The 14,558-nt window shown below is 43.5% G+C and overlaps 1 long non-coding RNA gene across 1 annotated transcript in view; it reads left to right on the forward strand.

The window, feature by feature from the left end:
* LOC145402161 (uncharacterized) overlaps positions 1-14,452 on the forward strand; it is a 30,805-nt gene extending 16,353 nt beyond the window's left edge. The window contains exon 3 of the long non-coding RNA XR_013897713.1: positions 14,323-14,452. This is a non-coding gene — a long non-coding RNA (uncharacterized LOC145402161). The remainder of the gene's footprint in view (positions 1-14,322) is intronic.
* The last annotated feature ends 106 nt before the right edge of the window (positions 14,453-14,558 follow it).

Genomic DNA, 14,558 nt, shown 5'->3' on the forward strand with positions numbered 1-14,558 from the left:
ATATAAATAAAAGAAATAAATAATTACTATCATCTAATCCTGTGTTTCCCCATGAGGAGTGTAGGAGCCCGGGGCTTGGCAAGTTGGTCCTGACATTTAAGATAAAGAGTGACCAGCCTCACTCATCCCTGAGTGGCATTACATGAGCAATAAATAAATCCCAACCATCCCATGGATATAAACCTACACAAGCTCAATCCGATTGGAGCGTCTTAATTACCCACTAAACCACTAGGAGCCATAGTCTGGTTATATGGTTACCACCCAATGTAGTAAATGGTTTCCTGATGCACAGGAAACCATTTGGCTTGCCACTCAGTGTAGTCACCTGTTTTTTATTTATATATATATATATATATATATACAGCAAGCTCGCCCCTAATGCGAGGGTTTCATTCCAACCACGGCGCGTTCGGCATGAAACCGTGTAAGTTTTAACTACTCATTATTTTGCTCCCTAGACCCCCTAAATGTGGTGTTTTGTTGTTATCTGCCATTGGTAATCAATATGAAGCACTTAGCAGGTTTATATAAATTTATACCTTACAAATACAGTACTGAACAGCAAAACTCCAACACACAAATACGTAAACACAAGGCAACATTCCGATGTCGATTGGTTTCGGGACAATTCGTCGTCAGTCAGTTTGCCATCACAACAATAACAAGACAATTTGCTGTCATTAATGAAGACAGCTGTGGGTGACGCTAAAATATAATTCAAAGGCGAAATAAGTATATTTATTGAATGACAGGGAATCATTCAGGGTGCGAATTGTCCTGATGGGGAATCGTCCATGTTTTGACGGGGAATTGTCTGATGGCGAATTGACGTGACGGAGAATTGTTTTGGAACCCGCTGATCATGGGTAATCATATAAATCAGGTTAACTGGTTACAAGGCTTTACTTAATGCTTTAACTTTAGTTAATGCTTTAACTTACAAGTGCATACCGGAATAGTAAATATTTAACTTACAAATACAGTAGTGTGGAAAATCAGTGCAGCAAATCTTTAATGAACAAATACAATAGGCAATATTCCGATGCCCATCAGGTAAACTGGTTATAAGACTTTATTTCTTGCTTTAACGTTATTTAATAGTACTTTAACTTGTACATAAACGTACCAGAACAGTTACGTAAATATTTAACTTACAAATACACTACTGTGGAAAAGCAGTACTGCGAATCACATGATCACGTGATCAAAACAAACCGTGTGTGCTGCGCCGAGGTTAGAGGATTTGGCCTTTCAAAGGCCTCTCGCGTAAATATATAGTGTTCGCAATGGTTCTTTAATTTTACGTTGTCTTATATGTATCCCAGCACTAACCACGTATAATTGCAAGCGCGTTCGGCGACAACGTGTTCGGGGAGAGCTTACTGTATATGTATGTATGTGTATATATATATATATATATAAAAGGTCCACTGCCAGGAACACTAACTATAGTTTAAATTAACAAGAAAAACTGGCAGAACACGCATAGCTTAGGAAATGACATGGAAACATAGTGTATATACTATAAAAGTGAAACCTAGGATGAAAGTAATACTGATGAGATAATGTTCTTCCCCCCTTTTACCCATTCTTATTTACAACTGCCTTTTATTAATTAATTCATTATTCCTTGAGACAATGGCGCAGCTCTTACATGACATAATGTTTCCAGTGCAAAGAAAAATGGAATTACTGGAGCCTCTTCCTTCTGACACTGGTTAATCACCCTCTGGTCCAATTAAGCTCGGCTACTTTGCCTGCATCTGTTTAAGCTCAGACCAAGGCCCACAGAACAAGAATGTGGGCCTTGACTCAGCCCAAGATCCATCAGTAAAATAACATGTGAGCCACCAAAACAATCATATTGCACTCACCATTTGGCAACAGAAGAGATGGCACAGCATCTTTTTTCAGTGCTTTCATGTGTGCAGGCCTTTCAGTTCCCAGCAGTCATGACTTCATATCGTCCATACAGTCATCTGGTCTGATATGCACACAGCAAATCCTTGCATTTTTGAGGCTGATTGGGTCAGCACGGCTACAAGGTCTGATCCATAGGTCACTGTATTGTTTTTCTCTCGGAAACAAGAAATATCTCATAGATGATCCTCTTGTGTTTTTGAGGGTGTCAAAGCACCCACACACTGAACAGTTACTTGGCATTGCTGGAGTGGATAGCTACATTAGAACTGTCTACTGCGTTTGCTGCTGCTTATGGTGCGGGAAACAGAGAGAGAGAGAATGTGAGGTGAGGTCAGGGTGAGGTCCTTCCTGTCGAGTGGACGACGTGATGTCACTGAGGAAGGATTGACAGCCCTAAGCTGTGCTCTGGCTGACGATGGATCTTGACTGACCCATACCTTTCCCCACGGTTTGTCTGTTATGGCCGATCTGACGCAAAGACACTGGATATTGTTATCTATGAGGAATATACACTTCTCTCTCCAAAGTCACTTTAAAACATACCCTGGATGTTGCAGTACCAATAAAAATTAATGAGGACAGCTACGGGTGACCCCAGAGTCGTCAGCAGCGAGGAAGAAACACGTTATCGCAATTACTGACTAAATGTGTAACTTATAATATCCAAAACCTATGTTACCGAAAGAACGTAGACCTTGATAGTTCCCCATTAATATTAATTATTACTGAAATACCCACCCCAATAGGAGACCCCAGTAGGGGTGGCACAATACCCACCCCACGGAGAAGCCACAGACCGGGTGTCAAAACACCCACCCCAGGAGGAGACCACAGGGAGGCGCATAGGGTGCACGTAAGGCCCAGCCGAGACGGGTCTATATTCCCCACAACCTTGCGCCGCTCTTCCCCTCAACAGGACCAAGAGCAGGAACACTGCCCCGGCGGACTACTCTACAGCCGGGCCAGCCCTCACCAGGATCAGGGCAGGACTTGTATCTATACAGTCCCAGGCAGCACTGCGACAATGCCCACTGTCCGCGTCGGGAAGGAAGAGACGGCCACCATATGCTCTTCAGCTGCTACCCCCTGCAAGACCGCTGTGATGGCCACCATCTGCACTGGGAAGGAAGGGACAGCCACTGTATGCCCTTCACTTGCAGCTACTCCTGGGAGCAACACCGCAGTGACGGCCACTGTCCGCACCGGGAAGGAAGGGACGGCCACAGTATGCCATTCGCCTGCCGTCTCAGGGGCAAGTGGAACAGCAACAACAGCCACCATCTGCATCAGGAAGGAGGGAATGGCCACCATATGTCCCTCATCCACTGCCCTTGTGACTACCCCTATGGAGGAAGTCCCTTGCTCACCTCACCACCCACCCAGAAGCCGAGCAGGACACCCTTCTCTCTCTCCCCACAGGCGCAGTTCCCCAGAGGAGTTGCAGCTGGAGGAGCTCTGGTGAGGTCCTGTTGTAAGCCTGAGAGTCTGTGCCCTGCAGCCAGCACCTGGGCGACGCCCCTTGCTGTCGGACCCCATGAGGAAGGGACACCGCAGGCAACTCCTGACAGCAACTCAACCCAAGGGAGACCGCAGCCTCCAGACGCCCAGGAGCACCCCCCAGGACTCCAGGGCGAGACCTCCCCAGTCCCACCAGCAGGCAGTCCTCCTCCAGGAGTAGGCGAAGGCAAGCCCGCCTGCTCACCCTGTTCGGCCTCAGTCCCAAGGGCCGCCTTTCCCCATTGAGGCCCCAGTAAGGAAAGGCCTCCCTCCACGCCACCCAGCAGCCCACTCCGGATGCCCCAGCCCTTGGCAGTAGTCCCGTGCCTCCTGTGGAAGGGCACACTTGATGATACCTCCCACACCCGGGCGACACCTGTAAGGAGCCCAAGACCACAGCAGCCCGGGCCAGAGTCTATAAATTCTATTGTATCCCCTGACCTGACCAATGTATAATATTAATAATGTAACCTGTTCACAGTTGTAACTAAGGTAATATACATGTAAGGTCGGTTGACTGGAGTTTTTATGCCCTATTCCCCTTGTTGTGTATTCTAGACCCGGTCTCGAAAGAGAACCCAAACTCAGTAGCTCGTGTTCTGAGGACAAGTCGACCCTAGAACACGTAGCATAACAACTGAGGTGTCTAGAATCACAACATCGTAAGCACCACTTTTTAAAAAATGAGAAAATGCCACCTAAAGTTACTGATGTGTCACAACATAACCATTAAAGGTATTGAATCGGTTTTTGTTTCTTTAAGGAGATATATCCCTTACATGTTTTTACAGTTTCATTACATGTGGCACCTGTGCACCTGCACAGGTGCAACAGAAGTATGTATAAGTTAGCTGCAGTACATTCAAAGGCATCAACATATTATAACATCATTGAAAAATGTTCATAACAGTGAGCCAGTACACTGCTGAAGGAAAACAATGGAGAAGAGGTTACTTATGTGGGGCTCAGTATATTCCTTGACAATATTATTATTATTATTTTAATGTTATTTTTCTAGTAATTATGCAAATAATGTGGAGAAAAAATTAATATTAACATACTAGTTTTATTTATTTATTTATTTTTTCCAGTCAGTTATACTAATATGACTGGAAAATTATAGTAACCCCTTTTCCATGAACACTGATTTTAAAACTCATCATTATAAACTTCTTCCCTCCGGTACTTTTGGTGAGAGGATTTCGCTTGTGAATAATGAGATGACACTGTGGGTAACGAACTAATATGCATACGAACACACTCAAGTTTCTGACCTTTTATTTTTGTAACACGTTCATGCATACCTCTTTTGTCAGGTATGGGAGTGCCCGTCAATGTCAGTTTCTTGACGACATTACGGACATGCATCTCACCAATGTCAAAAATAGAACAAAAAGCTTTCTGACACACTGTGTACTCATCTTTTCCACGGGCAATTTTGTATAATACTGTCTGCTGACGCCGAGGTGTTCCCTCAACAGGCTTACGACGACGCTTTACTGGTAATGATTCAACAAGAGTCTGGAGGTATGCTGTCTGTTTATCATGAGGCCCCAGCGCCCAAAAATTCTTAAAACACTCCTCAATCACTACTCGAGGAATCTTGTCAAAACACCCGTTATTGCATGGGGGTCCAATCCTCCGTGCACGCACTTTTTTTCCTGTGTTACGACCAACATACTCCTTCCCTGTGTCACGCAAATGCTTAGTTTTGTGTACTTTCCACTCACTCACATTACACTTTCTTTTTCTAACACTGGAGGGGCCAGGCTCCTCTATTTTTCTCTCCTCATCACTAGTAGACACTTCTGCATGCTCAGTATCACTCATGGTGTGTAATAAGCACTACAACACTCGCAAAGTATGCAAAACATCGGGTGTATATGCAGCAAGTGTTGCAAAAAGGTTGCCTCCATTAAACCTGCATAAACACTTAGCAACGCTACCCAGACTTTGTAAAAGCTGCTCCCTGATTGGCTGACAGCAGGCAGTATTCCCACTTTCATTCGGTAAATGAGGTCGAGAAGGTATAAGCGCCCAACTCCTTTTGGCTGAACTACCATTGCCTGGCTGTAGGGGGGGGTTTCGGACTTCTGCTATTGTGATTGGCTGGAAGATTTCCCATGTGAGTTACGTTTTTGTGATTCAAGCGCTCTATCCTGGGAGAGTCTGACAGCAACAAGAACCAGGGTTCTATACACTTTGTATAAGAAAAACGACCCTATTGCTGCGATCACATAATCGTAAATCCATCATGACAAGACAGAGCAGAGTTTGGGCAGTTGCCTGGTAACATTAGCTCCCTTTCGCCCGCGGCGGAGCTTACGATGTTTTGATATTAACCCTTTAACCGCGGGCATTGTTTTGACCCGACTGGCCCCCCCCCCCCGCGGGGGTTCCAGCCAAAATGTAAACAAACTTTAAACCTTTATAACTCTGCACAGAATAAATCTAGAGCGAAAAATAAGGTACCATTAGAAAGTACTAACCTTCGGCTTTGCAATGATGTAGGTTTCATGATTTCGTTGACTATCACTGGATGGGCAGTGCCATTAGAAGTGAGCGATCTAAAATCACTATTTTTCGCTCACACACCATTACCAAATGCCAACCTCATTCTGATAATAATACTATAAACATATATGAACACTGCACATATGATAAACACCCACTCTGTGTTCACTGAGGCAGGTAAAAGGCACTGTAATTGCCCGCACTTCACTGCCACATCAGCGGTGATGTCACTCACAAAGCTGGACAGATACTGATGCGTGTTTGGTCAGGGGTGGGAGGAGGGAGGTGGGGGTCGGCTGGAGTGAAAGAACCCTTGAAACAATTGGCACGCAGAAAAAACGCGCGGTATTCAAAATATTCACAAACATTCCAGAATGACACCCGCGGTTTGGTCCAGTTTTTGCAATGTCATTCTGGAATGACACCCGCGGTTAAAGGGTTAAGCACATTTATACAATAAAGGGAAATCGCCCAGGGTGCGAATTTTCCGAACAGGGAATCGTCCATCACTGGCATCAGTGATCTGTTCAAAGTAAATGATCATCCTCTAGCCTCACTGCCAACAAGGCAAATGCTCGCAGTTACTGATTGCTACCTTGCTCTTTGATAACGACCCTGATATATTCCCCAACTCTCCTTTTGACGCAAAACTTCCTGGTGTAGCGCACTTATTGTGCACCACACAGCCTCTATACGTGATCACATTTCCTCCACACAGCCTCCATACGTAATCATCACATTCCCTCCACACTTTGCACACGGAACCATGACACCGAGGCTTGAGTGACCCCCGGTGACCCTCCTAAAAACGCTAACCCACGCCGAGGGTGTCGCTCGTGCCTACTCCAGTCAAGTCACGCCGTGAGGTGCGTCTTCCAATTGCTTTCGACCAAAGGTCTAGCTGCCCAATCACAGTCTACCTAGTCATATGCACACGGCACTAGAGGCCTATGTGAGCGTCATGTGTACAAAAGCGCCTGGGGCATTGCCTGAAACCTTCTTCTCACTCCTTACCCCGTCGAGGCAACACCTGTGCACCCTCGCGTACACATACACACCACGGAAACACTTAACCCTTTGTAACTGCCTAACCCTCCAACTACTGAGTTTACATATCCGTCCCTCTCTCAGTAATCACAGTCACAGTACTTGCTCCAGCTCCAATACTATGTAATTCTCCCCTGTAAATGTGTTGGATACAGTGTTGAACCAGTGTTTATACATTTGGTGAATACACGCCTCTCTCCCAAGCTGAGTTTAGTATCAATCCCCATTGTGAGAATCGAACATATAAAAGTTGCAAATTATTATACTCGCTAAAGCGCTACACAGGCAACTATACCTCATACCAATTAATCTGGCCAGGCATGTATGGCAACACTGTTCCTGCCAAGATTCTGATTGGCTGGAGGTGTTTGTTTGATTTCGGTGTTGCTAAAACTGATACAGGTTTTATTATCAGATGTGATACTGAGTTTGTCGACAATACAATCGTCAAAAGTAATAAGATATCCGTTATATACTTATTAACAATGAAGTTTTCGTAGGAAGATTGAGATATGAGTCAACAAAGTATTTTAACAGTCCAAGTCAAGGTCAGCATTCGAACAATTCCTTTAAATCTCTGACACTTCGTAATATAACAGAAAATTAAGGAAACCTGCTTAATCTAAGTGTTGGTATAACACATATTTAAATTTTAAGATCAGTCCGCACCCTCAAATCGTGCCATAACTCTGAATAATTAAAAATTCTAATGAAAAGACGAGTTCTGGGGGGAGGGAGGTTTGAAAAAATCGCAAAAAATCAAAGTAGGCTAAGGGAAAACTTTCATTATAATTATATCCTCTATTATCACAGTGCGGACTGATCTTAAAATTTAAATGTGTTATACCAACGCTTAGAATAAGCAGGTTTCCTTAATTTTCTGTTATATTACGGAGTGTCAGAGATTTACAGGAATTGTTCGAATGCTGACCTTGACTTGGACTGTTAAAATATTTTGTTGACTCATATCTCAATCTTCCTACGAAAACTTCATTGTTGATAAGTATATAACAGATATCTTATTGCTTTTGACAACTGTATTGTCAACAAACTCAGTATCACATCTGATAATAAAAACAGTATCAGTTTTAGCAACAACGAAATCGAACAAACACCTCCAGCCAATCAGAATCTCGGCAGGAACAGTGTTGCCATACATGCCTGGTCAGATTAATTGGTATGAGGTATAGCCCGCATAACTAAGGCGCTACACACTAGCGAGCGTGCATCCTCCGCTCCTTTAAAATCGCTACACTGGCATATCATTGTAACACCCACCCTTCACCTGACACCGTGCCAAGGGCAATGACCATGGTAAAAATGATACTACCTACTTCACGAAGATACTCGATGGTACAGTACCTCACACCCTCTGTTGGGCTTTTCCTCAACCCTCGTTCCTTCCCTTTCCAGCTCGCTATTAACCACTTGCTATCCGCAGACGATTTTATTCAGCTCTGCGGATACTTCGAACTGAACAGGTTAAATACAACCATATATAATTATTACCCCTTCACTATAAGAGGTCTCCTCCATGCTGAATAAAAATGTCTGGAGGTAGCAAGGATCAATCAGTAAATTACGTTACCGCAAGACGCAAACGAAAACCCATGCCCAGTATTTTATCACTGTCATTTTATAATCCTCCAGTACGCAAACAATCGTAAAGCAGAATGGTACTGTACTATTGGGAATGTATGAAACCAAGATTGAACAACGAAGTCAGAAGCTCTACACAACTTTTTTTTCTCTCTCGCATTATTTTTTTCCCCAGTACGTATATCCTGAACACAAAAGTGCTGTCAGATTTTATATATTACAAATGCCACTGAAATTCTTTAATTTTTTGCAGCCATTTCCCGGGAGCCAGTGGCAGAACTATGGCTACACATCCTTTCCACAGCACTTTTTTCATGACTTAGCGCCATATTTTCATGTTAACATCTTGATACAGCTTAACATTGAAGGCGGAAGTGAACAGCATATTGTTTAGTGACCTCGTTTTCACACATAAACAGTGACAATATTTGGCCCGCACCTCGACAAGCAGGGGGAGTCCAACGAAGGGATTGGGTAAACTGATATAAAGGAAGCTCTGATTGCAAAGTGTCAAAAAGATTGCATGGTAAACACCTTGTGGCATCGCAGTTGCAGCTGAGCATATCGCATTCTGAAACTGTCCACTGCCTATAGTAAGGTTAACCACTTTCATTCTGTGATCAATGCATACATACACAAGACATACAGTATATTGTTTGCCTGTCAATCATAATTCATCACTTCAAGCTGCTTTATGCAACATTGAGGTATGGCTTACATGGAAAATTCAGGTCACATAGATTATTACTCCATTCATTATGTAGTTGTGAGCTGGAGTGGAGTTTAATTTCTAAATTTCCCATGTAAACTATCTATCTATTGCCAGACGACATAATCCCGTATGGGGTGGCCACTTGACTTTGAGTTATTCATTTTACGGGGAGAGGCACTAACCTTCCAGCAACCCACCTTCTGACATAGGTAGCATGTATGGTTTGGTTATATGGTTACCACCCGGCATTATAAATGGTTTCTTGGCTTACAGGAAACCATTTGGCTTGTTGCTCAATGTAAAGCCACCTGTGATGGACAGGAAGGCAATAAGAAGTGACAGGAAAGATGGGAGAAATAGGAAGAGAGGAGGACAGGCACAGAAAAAGAATGATAAAGGTGAAGGAAGAAGCAGGCAGCACTACATCAAGTGAGTGGATGATGGATGCCACCACCTACCAATTTAGGCAAATGCATGTTTTAGGGGGGCAGTAGAAGGGCATTACCTATTGAATTCATATTCCTCCAATTTGTTTTCTGTATTTTTCTATTTTCTGGATGGAAAATTACTTTTTCCTACTGAAAAACTTCCCGCAGTTTTAATTGTCACATTCCTTATGCCGCACCTACGGTTGTTTGTTTAAGGCATAATGAAAGAATCTTACTCAGTTTACTGAAAGGTGGATTTCGTTTCCCAACTTCCTGACTGGATGCTAGGTTGGGTTAGGCTAGATTATCAGATACAGTTAAGCTATGTTTGATTAGGTTTAGTTAAACATATAAGGTAGGACAGTCCCTTCCACCATTACGCTTGACAAATTAAATGAGATGACACTGCGGAACACTGCTAAAAACGAGGGAAATTAATTTTGCATGAAACATTTATTTACCACCCCAGAAATAATCCGAAAAATATAAAAGACTATGAGGAAGAAGAAGAACTGGTTTGGTAAGGTACTTCTGCCGCCACAAATAAAGCATATGTTTACCCTTAGTTATTTACGTAATTTTACTTTTTGTCCAGCTAGGACGTAGACTTAAAAGTCTATTCTGTGCAGTAAAAGTCTATTCCCTGCAGTCATCCATTGTACCATGAACCTCTCTCTCTCTCTCGAAAAGAAAAGAGGAATGCAGATCAAATGAATAAAAAAAAAAAAAAAAAATCCTCACACAAGATTGCAGGTGTCCTCCATTCTACAGTTGGACTTGAACAACTTTGTTATCATCACCCACCGTGCTCATACATAACTTAGGTTATGGTATTAGTGTTTTTGGGACTTGAACCCACATCCACTGGGACAGCCCACCAACTCTTACCTACCCCTCCAACATCATCTAGATACAGTACTGCCTGTGTTATTTCTCTAAGTTATGAATTATCTCCTATTGTGTCATGGTTAAAAAAAAGTCTTCCCTAACCTCCTCACACTGAAGGGAATTTACCTGTTTTATTCTTAGGTGGTAGATGGTGGCGACCATCATCCATTCAATGTAGTGCTTTCGAACATGTACAGTTCAAAAGTTACTATAGAAGACGAACAGGTAGACAGAGTTGTGGACTGTGAGGCAGGAGCAGGTGTAATTAGGCGAGACAAATCAGTAGACATAAGTAGAGGATGGGAAACAGTAGGAAGGGCCAGTGAAGTATCAGGAAGAGAAGCCAGAGTTGTCATCAGGATAAAAACATCAGCAGGACTGCGGGAGGGAGAACTGGAGACAATTTCCATAATCGTACATGGTAAAGAAAAGGCTGAACATAACCACTGAAAAATAAAGGATTGTGTGGGTGGAACCCAGAGTCTAGATGCCCATCCAATGACCCAAGCAGGGACCAAGCTCCAAGCAAACACTCGCTACCAGTCACGAATTGGCACGATTCTGTATCTAAACAAACTTGTGCCATTGAACTCTGGTGGAAAACCACTAATTTTAGTGGAATTTCCACTATTTATCACTCAGTTTAACCATCCCCGTATTCACCCGATCGGGAGTGTTTTCAGAACATTTTTCACTATTTCATAAGTGATCGTCCTTGTGCGCGACATTAGCACCTCCACTGAGTGATTTATTGTGGGTGTGTATCTATCTATCTATCTGTTGCCAGATGCCATAATCCCATATGGGGTGGCCATTTGACTCTGAGTTATTTGTTTTACAGGGAGGGGCACTAACCCTCCACCAACCCACTTGACACGTAGGGAGCACGTATGGTTTGGTTATATGGTTACCACCCAGCGTTGTAAATGGTTTCTTGGCTTACAGGAAACCATTTGGCTTGTCACTCAATGTAAAGCCACCTGTAATGGAAAGAAAAGCATTAAGTAGTGACAGGAAAGATGGGAGAAATAGGAAGAGAGGAGGGCAGGCACAGAAAAAGAATGATAAAGGCTAAGGAAGAAGTAGGCAGCACTACATCAAGTGAGTGGTGCTCACACTAATTCCGTTGGCCGTTAGCAAGTGCGGCCGGCACTCGCCCCTCTCTTGTAATTTGAAGTCAGTCAGACTTTGTGCGCCGTGAGAGCAGGTCGTTCTTCAGCGAGTTCCTGAAATTTCCACTCAGTGTGATCCGGCGTAGAGGTTCAGCGTGGTGGTAGCGCCCTTCCTAAGTAACGACACCCAGTTCATCCCGCCTAGCCACCTTTTCTGACCAGTATATCCTTTTGTTTTTCCTAGGATGAGTTTGGGAGAGTGTGTAAGAAACGGAATCTAAAGGTGAATGTAGGGAAAAGTAAAGTGATGGTCTTTGAGACGGGTGAAGTCAGTGAATGTATGGTGAGGAATTGGAAAATGTGAGTACGTTTAAGTACTTGGGTAGTGTGATGAGTAAGGATTGAGGTTTGGTGGGTGAAGTGCGTGAAAGGGTACAGCAGGGAAGAAAGGTTGCTGGTTCTTTGAAAGCAGTGATAAGAAACAGGGAAGTGAGCATGGAAGTGAAAAAGTTACTACATGACAGTATTGTGATACCAACTCTAACGTATGGAAGTGAAGCTTGGACATTGTTGGAAGGACACAAGTCAAGAGTGAGAGCAGTGGAAATGAGTTATTTAAGAGGAGCCTGTGGAGTCACATGGAGAGACAGGCTGACGAATGAGGATATAAAGGAGCGTTGTGATGTGGATGTGGATGTGATAGGAAGCATTATGAGGAACACACTGAGGTGGTTTGGCCATGTGGAGAGGATGGAGGGTGAAAGACTGACAAAGAGAGTGTATGTGAGTGAGGTGGAGGGGGGAAGAGGAAGGAGGAGGCCGAGGATGAGATGGAGGGATGGAGTGGAGACGTATCTGAGAGAGGGGGGTGTGAGTTGGGAGCAGGGCAGTGAAATGGCAGGGGACAGGGCGACTTGGAGGCTTTGTTTGTGGCCACCCCAAACGGGATTGAGGCGTCTGGCAATAGGTAGATAGATAGAAGAGTTTAGTTTAGCTTCTGAGTGAGCGAGTGAGTGTATCCTCTTTGTTATTTTGAATTCATTTTGAAACATACCGCTTTCCGTCCGATCAACGAAGTTAAGCAAGGTTGGGTCTGGTTAGTACTTGGATGGGTGACCGCCTGGGAACACCAGATGCTGTTGGCATCCCTACGTGTCAAGTGGGGTTGGTGGAGGATTAGTGCCCCTCCCTGTAAAACAATTAACTCTGAGCCCTTGGCCACCCCGCTTGGGATACATGGCGTCTGGCAATGAATGAATGAAATTTTGAAACATGTAACAAATTTATTTCATTGTAATTAATAAATTTTCAGTTCTTTTCTCTTGAGCTTAATGTAATGTAAACTCGTGTTTTATTTTCCCACATTAACATTATTTTACTTACCGCTCCTAGTTTGCATAACGCTTTGCATTATTCATACCTGGTACTTAGGCCAGTCCTTATGCATCAAACTTAAATCCGTTGTGCCAACTTGGAGTTAATGCATCAGCAAGAACCTGTTTATCATTCATAGCATTAGATATTGATTGTCAGGGGTGGAGTCACTTTCTCGCGAGGCTAGCAATACTAACAAACAGCATCTGTGAGTAATAGTCTCTGCTGTGTACTGCTGAGAAAGTAAATAAATTCTCGTCCTTAAAGAATCGGCGAAGTAAGCCGGCATAAAGTAATTATTGCTTGATTTTCACGAGTCATCTTTGTCTCTATTGACAAGTTAACATTTAAAGTATTATTTAATATAAAATTCACAAAACCCCGTGACAGTGGATAGCAACACTGTGTGGGAAAGCAGTCTCCTAGTACAATGTTAGGGCATCGGCCAATGGCTGAGAGTCCCACCACAAAGGAACAACATCCCCGGATCTGCAGCTGTAGCTCAGCAGCATTTCTGCCTCCACAAAGGTCCATACAATGGGGTGGTGTCAAACCACAATGGTCATGCAAGTGGCCAGACCAACAGCCCACAGGCACGCCCTAATCCTTCCTGCTGCAACATGCTAAGGGCCATTGGTGAGAATTTTGATCTATGTGGAAAGTTCCACTCTATTTAAAGCCAAAGATGGAATAGAGAGGAGATAAGAAAAAGGATGGAAGAAGCAACAATAGGAGAAAAAAGGGCCCTGCAGAATTTCTTGAGGCAGCAACAGGGACCAAAGGAGAGGGGAGAGGGCAAAACAGAATGGACACACAAATGTGGCATCCACCCAGCAGAAAAAAAAAAACTCCACACACTGTGGAAGTTCATTCAGGCATCCTGCTACACTGGTAGTTCCCCTACACATCACGTCTCTGTTGATGTCTCTGAAGCCCCCCCATGATGACAAGCAAGGAAATTGGGGGGAGGGGGTACCGGGTATTAGGGCAGTTATTTCATAGTAAATTCAAATTGAAAACGGTGAGTTTGCCTCTATTTTTAAGTTGCTTGTTTAATACAAACTGTTGTTGCTTGCAACTGACAGTGAAGGCCAACCACAGGAAGACCAGGAGTGAATGAAGAGTCAATGAGGTGTATTGAAGCAGTTATTCCATACTAAAACACTGATAAGGGTGTCTGTCATTGTTTATTATAATGATATAACATTGTGTGTTGTTGTTACAGGTGATGATGAAGGCCAACCACAGCACAGGACGACCAGTGAAAGAGTGAGTCAGCCACAAGCCAATGGTCACCCGTCTCATCACACCCTTATTTCTCACATAACACAATGCCTCACATCAGTGCATCCTAGAACACTAAATTACATCACCAGTTTCTGTGTGGCTGTTAACAAGTGCAAGAGATGCTGATTGTGTGTCAGAATTCCAAAGAGGTAATAGTTATGATATGCCTGGTAT

Source organism: Coenobita brevimanus, chromosome 57 (assembly GCF_032717465.1).
Source record: "Coenobita brevimanus isolate Jiangsu-jjx chromosome 57, ASM3271746v2, whole genome shotgun sequence".
Classification (NCBI taxonomy): Eukaryota; Metazoa; Arthropoda; class Malacostraca; order Decapoda; family Coenobitidae; genus Coenobita; species Coenobita brevimanus.